Source organism: Acipenser ruthenus, chromosome 9 (genome assembly GCF_902713425.1).
Source record: "Acipenser ruthenus chromosome 9, fAciRut3.2 maternal haplotype, whole genome shotgun sequence".
In the NCBI taxonomy this organism is placed as follows: Eukaryota; Metazoa; Chordata; class Actinopteri; order Acipenseriformes; family Acipenseridae; genus Acipenser; species Acipenser ruthenus.
In genome coordinates, this window is record NC_081197.1 from 24401325 (window position 1) to 24417578 (window position 16254).

The 16254-nt window shown below is 36.7% G+C and overlaps 1 protein-coding gene across 2 annotated transcripts in view; it reads right to left on the minus strand.

Moving 5' to 3' along the window:
* Positions 1-12492, minus strand: part of fhdc4 (FH2 domain containing 4) — a 96471-nt gene extending 83979 nt beyond the window's left edge. The window contains exon 1 of one of the 2 annotated variants that reach the window (XM_059029730.1): positions 12189-12492. The gene's annotated coding sequence lies outside the window, so the exon portion shown is untranslated. The remainder of the gene's footprint in view (positions 1-12188) is intronic. The other variant, XM_034008496.3, reaches the window with a different exon arrangement.
* Positions 12493-16254: the final 3762 nt, after the last annotated feature.

A 16254-nucleotide genomic window follows, 5' to 3' on the forward strand; every position in this document is an offset into this window, starting at 1 on the left:
TCTTTACAAATTAAGCACTGATGCAAACCTATATCTCTGCATGCATGCAAGCTAAAAGTACAATATATACACTTGCAGTTCCGTCCAGTTTACTGCACTTTCTCAACCGTTAATAACAAAGTGGAATGAACGATAATGTTTGACAAAAAAAAAGTTTTTTTGTCAAACGATTAAATGCAGAGAAACCAGCACCAATATCAAACAAGACACAATCAAAACTATTATAATACAGAACACTAATAAGTTATTAGTTTAACTTATTATTTACAAATGTCTTCTCACAAAATCAGACAGCTAGTGAAACGTAGGAATCAAAACATTGATCAAAATGATTTAAGAATTTAAAAAATCTGCAATAAACTTAGAGGCAAGCATAGGCAAAGCAGAGAAATGGGGTGAAAAAACAGCACTGCGAGTTATGCTAAAGAAATATAGTGACTCAAAGCTGTAAACACAGACAGTCACGGAGAAGCCATAATTGTATTAAAAAAAAAACACAAAAAATGTATATTTTTTAAATCAAAAAAACTTTAAAAGCCCAAACCTCAGTGAGACAGTGTTTTTCTGCTATCACAAAGCCTGCAGTCCACATCCTAACTGGAGCCTAGTGCTGCAACCGTGCACAATACACAGAGACAATGGCGTCTTGCTAAACTGTTCACAAATATTACATTTATATTTTCACAAAGTTTAAAAAAATGCCAACACTCCAAAAAACTACCCCATCCAAAAAATATATTTTATTTATAACACAAACTTTTTCTTGACACGTTGAAAGAAATTTAAGTACAATTCCAACTTTACTTTTCCTTATATAGTCCTCTCGAATCGAATGAACTGAAGCATTGACTCTGTACAGTGACACAGACCAGCTCGACCTTCTTCCCCACACCGACTGGCTTCCAGTGTCACAGACTGCAGAGGGAGGCGTGGTTGAAATGAGAGACACTTCAAAACACTTTGTTTGCAACGAATACTGCCCGACACTATTCGGCCATTACTAATATTAGGAAGAAGACCATTATTCAAGCATATCTGAAAATGAATTCATATTCAGAAACACCCCTAATACTTTCCATCTCCAACAAGAGAAAAATAGGGTTAAGGAAGGGGGAGTAGAGAGGAAGAAAGAAACAAGAAACCACTGTTGCACCTGCAGTGCAGGATGAAAACTGACATGGTCTCATACAATGACAAATGTTGTGGGCTCTCCTCCTTCACTGCTTCCCGGTTGTCTATGTGCGGCTGGACAAGCTGAGCATGAAGTGTTTCAAGAAATACCAGGAGCCGCTCAGTATTATATTGGCCAATCACTGGACGGAGAGAAATGACCCCATCTTGGGTTGTAGCAGCACACATGGTGATGTTCCCTCCTCTGACACGCTGTCATTATGTTCCTACCTCGCAGACACCTTTTGCACAAGTTGAAATCCGCCTCAGGTTTTTACAGACTGCATGCTGGCATCTAGCTCCATCATTCTCCGATACACAAATTAGTACGTTTTTAAGATGGGCTGTACATTCACAATGTGGCTTAAATAAAAGTAGATGGTATGATTTCACACCATCTACAATAGCCCACATAAAAACTGAACCTCCACCACCATCCACAAAATCCAGATACACTTTTAAAATGTTTCTTACATTCTCCTATAATCAGGCAGGACATGAGTGCAGAACAATATCAATTTGAAAAGCTGATCCATTGTATTTCTATGCAGTATGATACAGTATAATTATATATTTTATATATATTTATATATATATATATATATATATATATATATATATATATATATATATATATATATATATATATATATATATATATATATAATACACACACACACACATACATATATATACACACACACACACACACAGTGCCTTGCAAAAGTATTCAGACCCCTCACCAATTCTCTCATATTACTGAATTACAAATGGTACATTGAAATTTCGTTCTGTTTGATATTTTATTTTAAAACACCGAAACTCAAAATCAATTACTGTAAGGTGACATTGGTTTTATGTTGGGAAATATTTAAGAAAAATAAAAAACTGAAATATATTGCTTGCATAGCAGCAGAGTGGTAGATTCAGCCTTCTCATTTAAATAAATTGCAGTCTACTTTGCCAGATGAGCCGCTTAAAATAGTTATTTAATTATTATTATTATTATTATTATTAATTTCTTAGCAGACGCCCTTATCCAGGGCGACTTACAATTGCTACAAGATATCACATTATACATTATTTCACATTATACAGATATCGCATTATTTTACATACAATTACCCATTTATACAGTTGGGTTTTTACTGGAGCAATCTAGGTAAAGTACCTTGGTCAAGGGTACAACAGCAGTGTCCCCCATTGGGGATTGAACCCACAACCCTCCGGTCAAGAGTCCAGAGCCCTAACCACTACTCCACACTGCTACTCCTATTTAACAAATAAATCTTTTTTTACAGTGCTCCTATGTTCTAGTGAATAGTATTCAAAATGTTTATTTTCTTCCAATAAAAGTGTCAATTTCCACAAACGTATGTAAGTCGAGTAAAACTTTTTTATTGTTATAGTAAAACATTCCTTCTCTGGGGGCATTTTGTTTCCAGGCTTATGACACCGTGAATCGTAATGGACCAGTTTCGATCTTACAAGCGATGTTGGTGATGAAGGTCGAACTGTACAATCATACACTGTACCCGAGTCAGTAACCGTACAGCAGAGTTATGAAGGTCGAACTGTACAATCATACACTGTACCCGAGTCAGTAACCGTTACAGCAGAGTTATGAAGGTCGAACTGTACAATCATACACTGTACCCGAGTCAGTAACCGTACAGCAGAGTTATGAAGGTCGAACTGTACAATAATACACTGTACCCGAGTCAGTAACCGTACAGCAGAGTTATGAAATTGTATGACTATCTGTTTCTATGCAAGATCGTCTTTTTTACTCCAAGTGTACGAAATACAGCGAGTATATGTTATAGCATTGTAAAATGTCTTATGCATGGACTTAGCAGATCGATCTGAAACCTTGCTTTGTTTTGCTGATTCAGTCTTTATTAAATGAAAAATATCACTATATGAGCAACAAGATGTACCGGTCAGATCTTAGTTTTGCTGCATAATCAGATGCTGTAAAACTGAGGTCAAGTAATATTATTGACAGATTACAAAGAAAATGCAGATAAAAAGTAAACCCAAAAAAAAAAAAACCCCACACAAACACACACTGTCATTATCTATATGTTTAACTAGGCACGCTACTTGAGATGACTAAAGACAAAGGTTCGTTATTTTTAGAAGACTATCTAAATTTCCTTTAAGACGTTCAAGTTAAATGGAAATGTATGTTCAAACTGTACAGTACGAATCTCTTCCTCCTCCTCCTCTGCTGTTGATGTCACACTTAGCATGGCTTCCCAAAACACAGCCTTATTTTCTTTGTATATTAGGCAAGAACAACAGTGGGGGGGGGGGGGGGGGGGTATTTTCACAGCTACTTTTTTTGGGGGGAAAGCGAATTGACGCTTGGGTATCGACGCGCTGGTGTGGCACCGTCTACTGTGCGTCAAAACAAAGCAAACCATTGGGGGGTCCAGGCTTTCAGGGTGCTAAAAGGCATGGTGCAAACATAGATACACAGTATAAACATGTAGGCATTAATGAATGGGTTAACTCTGCGTTCGCATTCACTTTGAAACTTTTTACTCCTAGGCACTCGCCAGCTGTATAGTTGGCTCATCGATCTGAGTGCCTCTCGTGGCAACATGTTCTGACAAAATTGAGCTAAAACAGTATTACATATTGAAAGTCATAAATAGAGTGTATACAATCTACATTAATAACTTGTACCCTTGTCCAGGGTACTACATAAACATTAATGTGATTTCTATAGTAAGTGGTCGTACTTTAATACAAATTAAAGCTAGCAAGCCATGTATTGCAGTGTTTTGCAAGCACCAGCCAAAAAGGGAAGCTGCTCACGATTTCCTATAAAAGCTCATGCTAATCTCCTAAGGAAGTGGTATGTCTGTTTGTGCTAATCTGTATAAATAAGAAATATCCAAAACCATTTGTGTGTGTAATTTGTACACAAAGTGATTTTCCGTTTCAACATTACTCTTTTCCATTTGACGTACTGTAGTTATGTTTTTCCATTTCATATACCTATAACTTGATACTTATGTACTAGACTTTATTTCACGCTATGCTGTTCAAGTAAATGCCAATACATTTGTTATTTGTATTTATTTTAATCAAGCAACAGTTAAGACATACACATATATATATATATATATATATATATATATATATATATATATATATATATATATATATATATATATATATTAAAACTAAAGAAAAAATACAACTTACTGTAGAAATCGCATTAATGTTTACAGAAAATGCAACAGAAACGAACTTCTGAAAACTGTAAAATTTTGTTCGAAATCGCAGTTCTCACAAGCGCATTTTTAAAAATGTATTTATTTATTTATTAATGCACTTGCATATTCTCTGACTCTAGTTAATGAGAAACTGTGACATGGTAAGGTATGTATACTCAGAATCTTGGAAGTCTTAAAATAAATGTAAGGACTGGTTGGTTCCATGAATATTTTTAGAAACTTAAAATGTGTCTTGTTTTTGTTTAGTTTTTTTGTATAAAATGCAAAAGAAAAAATGCAACACAACACAGCTCATGGCTTAACTTTTCTGTATTCAAATTTACTACCAATTAATAATCTTGCATCACGTTTTTCTCTTCTGTCTCACTTGGTATTATAGTATCTATATAGTGTGACTGTTTGTTTTTGTGTCTGAAATATAATTTCTCTGTTTCGTTAGTGTCTGGTTCGGTCTTTCTTTCACCACTTTTTTCTGGGTGTAATAAATTATTGCAAAACCAAAAACGGAGTTTGCTTAAATATGTGGTCTTTACTTAATTTACAGTGTGCTAAGTCAAGTTTGTGGATGACTCTGCAGCCACCCTGGGGGAGGACCAAGTAGGAGGCTAGAAATCCTAAGTAGAAGGCAGGGGGGCCTTCTACTTAGGATTTCTAGCCTCCCACTTTAAACGAAAATGAAAAGACAGAGATTAGTGCAGGAGAAGAGTAAAGGTCTTTTTACACTGAGCGCATCATGTCAAAGTGTCAGCGTCCAGAGTATTTTGATGCCGTCAAGTTTCTGTCTTACCAAAGGCATTCAAATAATTCTAATGCAAGAAACAGCAAACCTGTGATGCAATATATATAGGGTCTGGAACCAACTCCTCAGTAATGTTGTTGCAGCTGACACCCTGGGATCCTTCAAGAAGCTGCTTGATGAGATTCTGGGATAAATAAGCAACTAAACAACCAAATGGAGCAAGATGGGCTGAATGTCCTCCTCTCGTTTGAAAACGTTCTTATATTCTTATAGAATACAGCTGTGAAATACTGTGAAGACACCATCTAAAGGTGTGTGGTCTGTATCAGACATTACAAAGGTTAAAACAGTGAAACTCTTCATCTTCATTGTACAAAAAGTAATACAAGTTGACAAAAACATAATCTAAGAAAACAGATGTGTACTTACTGTAGATAGACTGGGTTCAATCTACTGAACAGGCAGATCAAAACTGCTGAAATTAGGACAAATACAATACAAGGATAATCTTGACACACACACAATGTTAGTTTTCTCAAACTTCCCTTTTAATGTTTTAAACAATGACTATTTAAATAAACTTAATAGATTCCACTATGAATCAGTATGTCCTGTATTAAATGTGGAAGAGAAACCATTTATTATTGGACAACAACAGAATTCGAACTTAACTGACAGAATCATAGAATACAGCTGTACGGCTACTGATTTTCCACGATCGCGGAATTAGGCATTGGTAACGGAACTGGCATTTTGGGAATGGAATTCCGATTTGCAACTGCACCTTTAAAAAAAAAAAAAATGGATGGATTGTGTGTCTGCCGCGGCGCTGCCTGTGTGCTGTGTGAGTAGAGTTGTTTGAAAAAGCAACTAGCCGTTTTGTGAGAGTTCTATTCTGTGGAATATTTTTGGAGTTGTATATACAGTGGTTTGCAGAAGTATTCACCCCCTACCAATAAAGTCACATTTTCTTGAATTACAAATAACGTATGCACAGTTTTTCAAACAAACTCATTTTATTCAAAGGTGTAGTGGTTAAACTGAACACTGTTATATGAGGTTAAATGTCAGCAAAACTTGCAAAGAAAATGTTAGTAAATTACATCCCTCATCCTGTGGCAGAGCTTCTTGATCCTGTGGCAGCTATTTTTGCGAATTCGTTGCGCGACAACTACACAACCGAGCAATCAGAGAACAGCTTCATGTCATGTGGTTTGAAGTCAAGCCCCGTTTCACTTTGTGACGGGTGCCCACCCCTTGTGTGCATTTTATTATTTATGTAGGTATTCATTTATTATTTTTATTATTAATTATTATTTAAATATATTGTGTTTATGTGCAGACAGATGAAAGCCATCCGACATGATTATTTATTATTTAAGATGATGGTGAAAAGCTGTGCGTTTGTGTTTGGTTTATTTATTTAAAAACCCCATGCAGAAGGTGACCCTCGCCAGAGTTAATTCATTGGTTAATTGTTGCTAACTGGGAGATAGTCACCTGTATCTGCCAGTTAGTAACAATTGCTTTCTCAGTATGAAGAGCTAAAGCTGCACTTTCAGCTTACAAAGGACACTGAAATGAACTACAGTGCTGAACTACTGTACCAGATGTATTCAGACGCCGTAAACACAATGTATCTGGTTTTTCTTCAGCCCCTCGTCACTGAGGTCAACAGAATAAACAAGCTGTTTCAGCTTGACAGTGCCAATCCAGCGAAACTTCTTGCCGATTTAATGACATTTTACCGCAGTTTGATCCAACGAATCATGAAACCTCACGATTTTCCCAACATGGTCATCTGTAATGGATTTTGACATAACGTCCGACAGAAACAGCTTGCCACTTTCAGCAGTGGACTTCGGGATCAAGTTCCAGTTAGAACTGTCAGAATCAATGATCGAACCTCAGAAAGCAGAGGATATCAAACACAGATGCAGAGACCACATGTTTGAGTTTCTGAAAGAGATCAAACAGATTGCCTCCCAATATCCAGCAACTTGAGTCACTTACCATTCTCAGCCCAACTGTTGTACTCAATTCCAAAAAGCCACAGCTGGCAAATTTATCATTTTTGCCATTTTACAATGGAGATCTTGGCAAACTCGAACAGCAATGGCGAGCTTTGAACAATGTACACTGGGAGCACACTGAAGACAGCCAAATTGAAGAGTTCTGGGTTGAAGTGGCTAAACACATCGATGCAGCTGGTGATAAAGATTTCACTGAACTTGGTCTGTTTGCCTTATCTCTTTTAGCCCTACCATTTAGCAATGCATCAGTGGAACATGCTTTTTCACAAATGACCCTAATCAAAACCAAACTAAGGAACCGAATGCAAGAGAAATTGTTGGAAAACATTCTTGGGGTCAGAGCATATATGCAGCGTAAGTGTTGCTGCAACCAATTCCAGCCATCCAAAGCAATGCTGTCACTGTTTACAGGCGACATCTATGAAGCAAATAACGCAGAAGATGGTGCAGACTCAGAGGAGCTTTTTTGAAACCAAAACAAATAAAAAAAACAAAGTAAAAATGTTTTATTTTGTACACACTTTTCTCTTTTGGACTTTTTTCTTTGTACATATTTAAAATCGACTTGAGATACACCTGGCCCTTGCACGAGGAGTTTGAAGGTAAGAAGTTAAAAATGTTTTTTATGTGTTATTTCAATGCATGGGGCATACTTTCAATTAATTTAACTTTTTTGTGTTTATTTAAAAAGAAAGGCAAGCTGTTGGCTCTATTTTTTGCAGTTTTGCAATTTGTTTGCAATTTGTTAGGTGCATTTAATTGTTGTGGCTGTTTAATTGATGTGATCATCTAATTAGATTGGTGGCATAACTATAAAATATTGAACTGTTTTCTTCTTTGGGAAACAATAGCAGCATTAAAGGATAGGGCTACATGTTAATAGTAATAAGCTTGGTTTCAGTAAAAAAAAAAAGAAAATCATCAAATTGTGCTAGTTTTGAAGTGACTTTGGGCTATAAACACTGTAGAAATCTGGCAACCCTGGGCTGTCCCATTACAAAACAGGGCTTGTTTTGATAAGGTTACCACCCTGACCTTCGGCAACTCCGTTGTAAAATAAAGGTTGGACTTGTAAAGTCTATAGATCAGAGTTATAGAACATTCCTATATATCCATCAGTTTTATTGTCATCATTATTATTAGTAGTAGGGTCATTCCACCAAACCAGTACGATTTGGACTTTGACATTTTTAAATTTTTTACTAAAATAAATAATTTTTCTAAACACCCCACAACATGATGGACATATTTAACCTCCAAGAAAACACATTTCCCCATCTCAGGCACCAAAGCCCTATTATTATCAGCCATGTTCTTCTGATATGGACACCATTTGTCTTCAACCCCGTTACGGACACTATGGAAGTTGTCTGAATATGACTTTAAAAAGATTCTTGAAATAAAATCAACATTTTCTTATTAATCACATGTCCCTCAAACAAATTCAATAATTGCAAATATAAAATTCATATAAAATCACACTTTTGCTATACTAAAGCCTCAAATGGACACTTTGTGTGTCAGCGGCCTCATCATTTTTTTATCAAAAGTATGGTTTTACTTCAGAATTTGAACTAAAATCAACACATTCTCATGATTGCTCTAAACATTTCAAACTGAGCTCAACAAACACTGAATTCATATTCCATAACCTTACCAACATTTTATCACAAAATTGTCATGTAACAGGGTTGAGACAAGGGTAACGGGGTTGAAGATGGTAACGGGGTTGAAGAGACAAATAGGGCTTCCATATAAATTGGTTTTGTTTACTCTCAAATTCACACAAAGATGTTCTATAAACATTGTATTTCTTATATACGGTCATCAGAATCATAAAAACATAGTCTGCACATGGAGACACTCACAAGTCTCACAGGTAGTTACATACTTTTGGGGTGTGTGTGTGTGGACATGGAGACACTCAGGGGCACCATGAAGCAGGTCTCACAGGTAGACACTTTTGGTGTGTGTGTGTCTTGCTTCATGGCGTTCATCCCGAAAGTCTGTCTCACACCTTTTTCAAGATCTCTACGTGGCGGGATGTCACAGGCTGTGGGGGTGGAATGATTTCAAGGACATCAAACAGGTACCAGAGGATGTCATCACGAACAGGCCAGAAGAATCTGTTTGATCCAACGCCATGCATACACATCTGTGTTAAGGATGATGCCTGGATATAGGTCTCCACTGTATCTGAGCATACACCACTGCCCAAGCAGCCCTGGACTTCCCCACTGGATTTCCTTCACTGGTTGTGGCTTTCCTTCACTAGCTGGCTGTGGCGCAGCAGTTGGAACCTTCCTGCTGAAACTGAAATGCTGTGTGTTGAAGCACTTGCAGTCAAGTTGTTTCTGTGTTGAGCACATGCAGCTGACATCACGATACAGCAGCTCTCTTGGAGCAAGAGTAATCACCTGGTGGATCCTCATTGTTGATGGCACTGCTGGTATCTGGGTTGGCATCTTCTCCAATGCATTCTCTACGTTCTCACTCTTCACAAAGAACAATTTCACTGTTGTGTTTGTCTCAGTCAGGGCCTTGAAGAGCTCATGTGCATCAGGGATATCTCGGCCCTTAGCCACCAACATGTCAACTGTTCTTTTTAAGGTTCCCCCGATACCATCAGGAGCCCCTTTTTGCCATGACTTGACTCAAAAAAATTCCAAGTGCCAGCCTTGAAGCTGCTTCTGTCCAATTCCGTGCTGAAAAGGAAGAAGTTGCCTCTTTGCTTGTATTGTGTACAGGGGCCATCACTAAAAAAAAGTGCAGCACAGTCACTTGCGGATGTGTGGCCTGAAGGTAATCCAGCACTGGATCGAAGTGTTGCCATACTGCTGGAGGGCCTTTGTGCCTGGAGGGGAAGATGGTGCTGAAGCATATGGGCTCTGGTTTTTCACCTATGTACAGCACCCCTGTATGCAGAGTGGCCTGCTGGTGTGAGGCCCCAAAGTGGACAGCTTGTATCTCAGAGCTGTATTTACAGGTGTCATTGACATGCGTTCCTTCAGCTCTCTGCAGTAGACATACTGCTGTTTAATGTTGAACAAGTGTCTTTTAAACCTGTGCAAGTAGGTGTGGAGTAATGGGGTTGAGTGTGATGGGGTTTTTTGGCTCAAAATGGCCACTGCTCCTCATGTGGTGACGAACAGGAGACCACATGGCATGTATGAAATTAAAAAATTGCATATATTTTTTGCAATAAAAAAAGATAGTTTTGATAAGTAATAGTTTTCTATCTCTATTTCTAACAGAGTTGAGTTGTTGAGCTCGACGGCCCCAATCTAACAATAAAAATTTATAAAATATAGATATAAAAGAATGTGATAACTCGCCTGTCTTTGCACCATGTTGTTCAGAAGACTTGTATGACATAGCTTCCAGTTGATGATGTCACACAAGGATAAGTTCACTGTTTTTATGGGGGGAGATTGGTTGGCGTAACAGGGTTGAGGCTAGACTGAGGTACGCAACTAAATATTGTGATTTTAATCAATAATCATGCATTTATATGGAAAACATACACTCATCAAAAGAGCACAAATAGATGTTTAGATCAATGGCAAAATGTATGCATTATTTGGCATTTTTATTAGTCATATTCCAAGTACAAATTCAGTGAAGGCCGCAGAGGACATGACAAAATGCTTGGTGTCAGTTGAAAACAAGATATTTTCTGATATTAAAGATGAAATTAATGTAATATTTCTTACACTTCATTACAGGGGACACTTCAATTTATATAAAAAAAGCTTTTTAAATTAGATTTTGGTGACCCAATACTTAAAATATACTCAAATCGTACTGGTTTCATGGAATGACCCAGTAATTATACAGTTGTAGGATTTTTTTTTTTTTTTTTTTTTTTTTTTTCGTGGTACCAGTAGTAGTCCAATTCTCCAGCTGTCAGAATAGGGCTGGACAATACATTTATATATACAACTTACTACAATCTCAGTTGTGTTTCTTTACAAATTCCTTCTTTGATCCTTTTTGTTTATTAACTAAGTATTTTAAAAGTACAACATTATTATTATTGGCAGTTTGTTGTGCGTATTGATTTATACAGTGTGAAGCGGCTCATTCGCACGGTCAGGCGATGCTGTTTAACCAATCCGAGGGTGTTATTTTTCAAACCGTTTCATAACATCGCTTTAATAATAAAAAAAAAATTAATAAATAAATAAATATCGAAACAAATACAGAAATGTATTTATTTTGATATGTATGTGTTGTTGTTTTTTTCATTTTGGCATAAAACTGAATGGCTGTTAAGTACTGTATTACGCTGCAAGTAACGTACGTTTATTATTAAATAATCGTATTTAAAAAATGATTCCAGCTCACTTTAGCAGTTTTTTTTCAAATATATAGGACTATAACATCTGTAGAAAACTTTTTTTATACTCCCAAAGCCAATAAGATAAATACAGATACTGCGCGACTGCTAGTAAGAGTTTGAAACTTCGAAACTTCGACGTTCTGAGCTCCGCGTCTGTTCGAAATTTAACCTAGTGCTCCCAGCTGCTAATTAGAGAAATTAACTCGGTAAATAGGAACATACAAGTTATTCGTGAACAATGATAACACGCAACCACCTAACTTGCATAATGAGAATATAATATAAAATCGTATCCCTTTTTAAAATGTCTTTCAGGTGAACGTCTGTCGTCACTTGAGCTGCCTGTGTAATGTGTAAAAATACATGTATTGTCAATACTAAATTAGACATTACCTACCTACTACACATTATATATATATATATATATATATATATATATATATATATATATATATATATATATATATATATATATATATATTACACATACATACATACATACATACATATATACACACACACTATATATATATATATATATATATATATATATATATAATCCAGAGCTGGCAATGAAACGTGTCTCAAGCAATTGAACTACCAGTACCAACAAACACCCACGATTAGAAAGAAAAAAAAAGTGGTGTACATACCAAGCCATATCAGAGTGAACTTCAGTAGGTTAGTTTTGATATCTTCAGTTTTTCTTTTTTTTTTTAATCCACCGTTATCAGACGCTCCACGATCTCCTAACTTTTCCCATAAAACACTGTTTTGCTGAGCTGTAAGGCGCCGCCCCAATTAAGCACACCTTTTCATTACTTACACGCCCAGGTTTAACCCTCAATGCGCTGGTTCTTGTTCTCTACCTGTGGACTACGGTCTAGAACTTTTTTTAAATGCATTTCACATAGCTATGTTAAAATCAGTGTGGGTACTTATGCTACCTTATTTAACCAATATATCAACCAAATTATGGTACCACTATCTAACGCAAGCCTACCGTGCATTTTACTTCCATTCATTGACCTTAACATGACTGGTTTCAGAGCCCAAATCCTGGACTACCATTCTAAAAATTATAAGATTAGTGCTAACGGTCTGTGAAACAAGCAGATAAGGTGACAAGACTATGGCCTTTTGTGCAGTTGAACTACACACCTGTTACCAAAATAAAGTTTTCCTCTCATAATAAGATACGTTTTTTTTCTTTAACGTTCTAAGCTTTCCAGTATTATTACAGCTGGAGCACAGACACTTTCTGTATGTCTAAATCCACAGTTATTCTTAATGGAGTGGGGCACACAAGTTCAACTGCACTATTTGATACAAAGTCACATTGGGTCGTATTAAATTGGTTACAATTCTTCAGCTGTAGAGTAAATAAATATAGCCAATCATAACGTGATTTATGGAACACATTGCGTATATGCTCATATAAATACAAGAATAGGGCAAGGTCCTGACAGCATAATTATTAGCGATTAGACTGTGTGATGACACGACTGTGACCAATGCAATCTTAATCAACTACATTCTTGCACATTAAGAAGATGTTATGAGTGTAAAACCCATATACGTAAAAAATGTAAGTGGGCTAAAATTTGCTAATGACTATTGGGTGAGCGTCTTAGATAGAAGTACATTTCTGTTTTAAAATATGTTGTACTTAAAAAAGACACACATATATTAGTTATGTTTAGAAAATTGCCTTTTTATTTACTGGCATCTCATTGGCTAGTACCCTTGGCAGGGGGAAACATTAACTTTCAACAGCTGACCAGGAAATAAAAAGTACCAGCATAAAAGTGCCTTTTCACTTGGACAGATATCCTTGAGCCACCTTTTTAAAACACAAAACTGGTTTCTGTCTTTTTTTTTCGTAACAGTTGCCCATTTTGTAAATAAGACCCTCCAGGGTGGGTGGTATTGAGAAATACCGGACATTACGCCCTTGAGCAGACTGTTATTGCCCAATAACGCCCACTCTGTCGGGTCTTATTGCTTACATAGTGTGATGCAATTCTACTAAAATTATTTTTATTTTTTATTTTTTGTGTAGGCCTTACATACCACCTACTTTTTTTACATATTACTATTGTCATTATTAGAGTTCTCACTCATTATTGCATTTCATTTAATTCACAGGCCATGTTGACAGTACATTGTGTACTATACTTAAGGGATAATGGCATTGCAGTGGTGTTTTACAAGGTAATAATAGAACTCCAAGTCAATAAAGCCCGAAGCGGAGGCCATTATTATAGAGGAACACACCAAAGCAACATCATTATCACTATTATACTACAATCGTTTAAATTATGTATTTATTTGTTTGTCTTGTAGTTCATTTTTTGAGCGCAGGGCTCATGTGTCCATGCGAAGCGTTTCATCAGTAAGCAGTAGTTTTAGAATAGATGTCATTATTATTATTATTATTATTATTATTATTATTATTATTATTATTATTATTATTATTATTATTATTATTATTTGTTTATTTAGCAGACGCCTTTATCCAAGGCGACTTACAGAGACTAGGGTGTGTGAACTATGCATCAGCTGCAGAGTCACTTACAACTATGTCTCACCCGAAAGACGGAGCACAAGGAGGTTAAGCGGTTAATTCAGGCCCCTAGAATATAGGGATATGTTGAATCGGCCAGATTTTAACAGCAGGTCTTTGATTAAGCATTTCTTAATTTTCTCACAATGGTTTGATTTGAAACTTTTTCATCCTTGTGATATCCACTTGCATGTCTAATTATGTAACAGCTTACACTTTTTCTACAAATAGTCAAACCTATAGAGAAGAATGCCTTGTCTATAGTGACCCTTATGCTTACACTATACATTTTCAGTGTTAAATGAGCTGTATATAAATTACCTCAGTGGTTAATATAAGCAGGTTTAACTAAGGTTCTACTTCCTACAGAAGCAGCTTTGATGAACAATCTTTGTGTTTTAACTCATACTGATTTATTGACAGCTATTTTTTTGTGCATAATAGGTATTTAATGTACATTTTCTGTGTTTGTTAATGATAATACAAACCTAATGAAAATATGCAATAATGAGAGTACATTGGTTTTCTTGGCAAAAAAATGATAAATCATTGAACTCTCAGAAACAGAACATATCCGTGTGTACTCTGAATAGCAAAGCTCTCAAACAGAACATATCAGTGTGTACTCTGAATAGCAAAGCTCTCAAACAGAACATATCAGTGTGTGTGCTGAATAGCAAAGCTCTCAAACAGAACATATCAGTGTGTGCTCTGAATAGCAAAGCTCTCAAACAGAACATATCCGTGTGTGCTCTGAATAGCAAAGCTCTCAAACAGAACATATCCGTGTGTGCTCTGAATAGCAAAGCTCTCAAACAGAACATATCCGTGTGTGCTCTGAATAGCAAAGCTCTCAAACAGAACATATCAGTGTGTGTGCTGAATAGCAAAGCTCTCAAACAGAACATATCAGTGTGTGTGCTGAATAGCAAAGCTCTCAAACAGAACATATCAGTGTGTGCTCTGAATAGCAAAGCTCTCAAACAGAACATATCAGTGTGTGCTCTGAATAGCAAAGCTCTCAAACAGAACATATCAGTGTGTGCTCTGAATAGCAAAGCTCTCAAACAGAACATATCCGTGTGTGCTCTGAATAGCAAAGCTCTCAAACAGAACATATCAGTGTGTGTGCTGAATAGCAAAGCTCTCAAACAGAACATATCAGTGTGTGTGCTGAATAGCAAAGCTCTCAAACAGAACATATCAGTGTGTGCTGAATAGCAAAGCTCTCAAACAGAACATATCAGTGTGTGTGCTGAATAGCAAAGCTCTCAAACAGAACATATCCGTGTGTGTGCTGAATAGCAAAGCTCTCAAACAGAACATATCAGTGTGTGCTCTGAATAGGAAAGCTCTCAAACAGAACATATCAGTGTGTACTCTGAATAGCAAAGCTCTCAAACAGAACATATCAGTGTGTGTGTGCTGAATAGCAAAGCTCTCAAACAGAACATATCCGTGTGTGCTCTGAATAGCAAAGCTGTCAAACAGAACATATCAGTGTGTGCTCTGAATAGGAAAGCTCTCAAACAGAACATATCAGTGTGTGTGCTGAATAGCAAAGCTCTCAAACAGAACATATCAGTGTGTACTCTGAATAGCAAAGCTCTCAAACAGAACATATCCGTGTGTGTGCTGAATAGCAAAGCTCTCAAACAGAACATATCCGTGTGTGCGCTGAATAGGGACTGCTTTAACATGTTCAAGTGCAGACCTGTAATTGTAAAGTCATGTGCATAAGAACGTAAGAAAGTTTACAAAAGAGAGGCCATTCAGCCCATCTTGCTCGTTTGGTTGTTAGTAGCTTATTGATCCCAGAATCTCATCAAGCAGCTTCTTGAAGGATCCCAGGGTGTCAGCTTCAACATTACTGGGGAGTTGGTTCCAGACCCTCACAATTCTGTGTAAAAAAGTGCCTCCTATTTTCTGTTCTGAATGCCCCTTTATCTAATCCTCATTTGTGACCCCTGGTCCTTGTTTCTTTTTTCAGGTCAACTAGTGATTGTGTTGAAATTGTAAAGAAAGGCTATTAAATCCACTAAACTTAATCCAAAGTGTTGAGATAAGCAGTCCCAGGCCACAACAAGCAATTAAGAGAAACAACAGCAAAGACTCAGCTGCTGGGTATCGTCTTTAAAGCCAGAAGAGGAAAT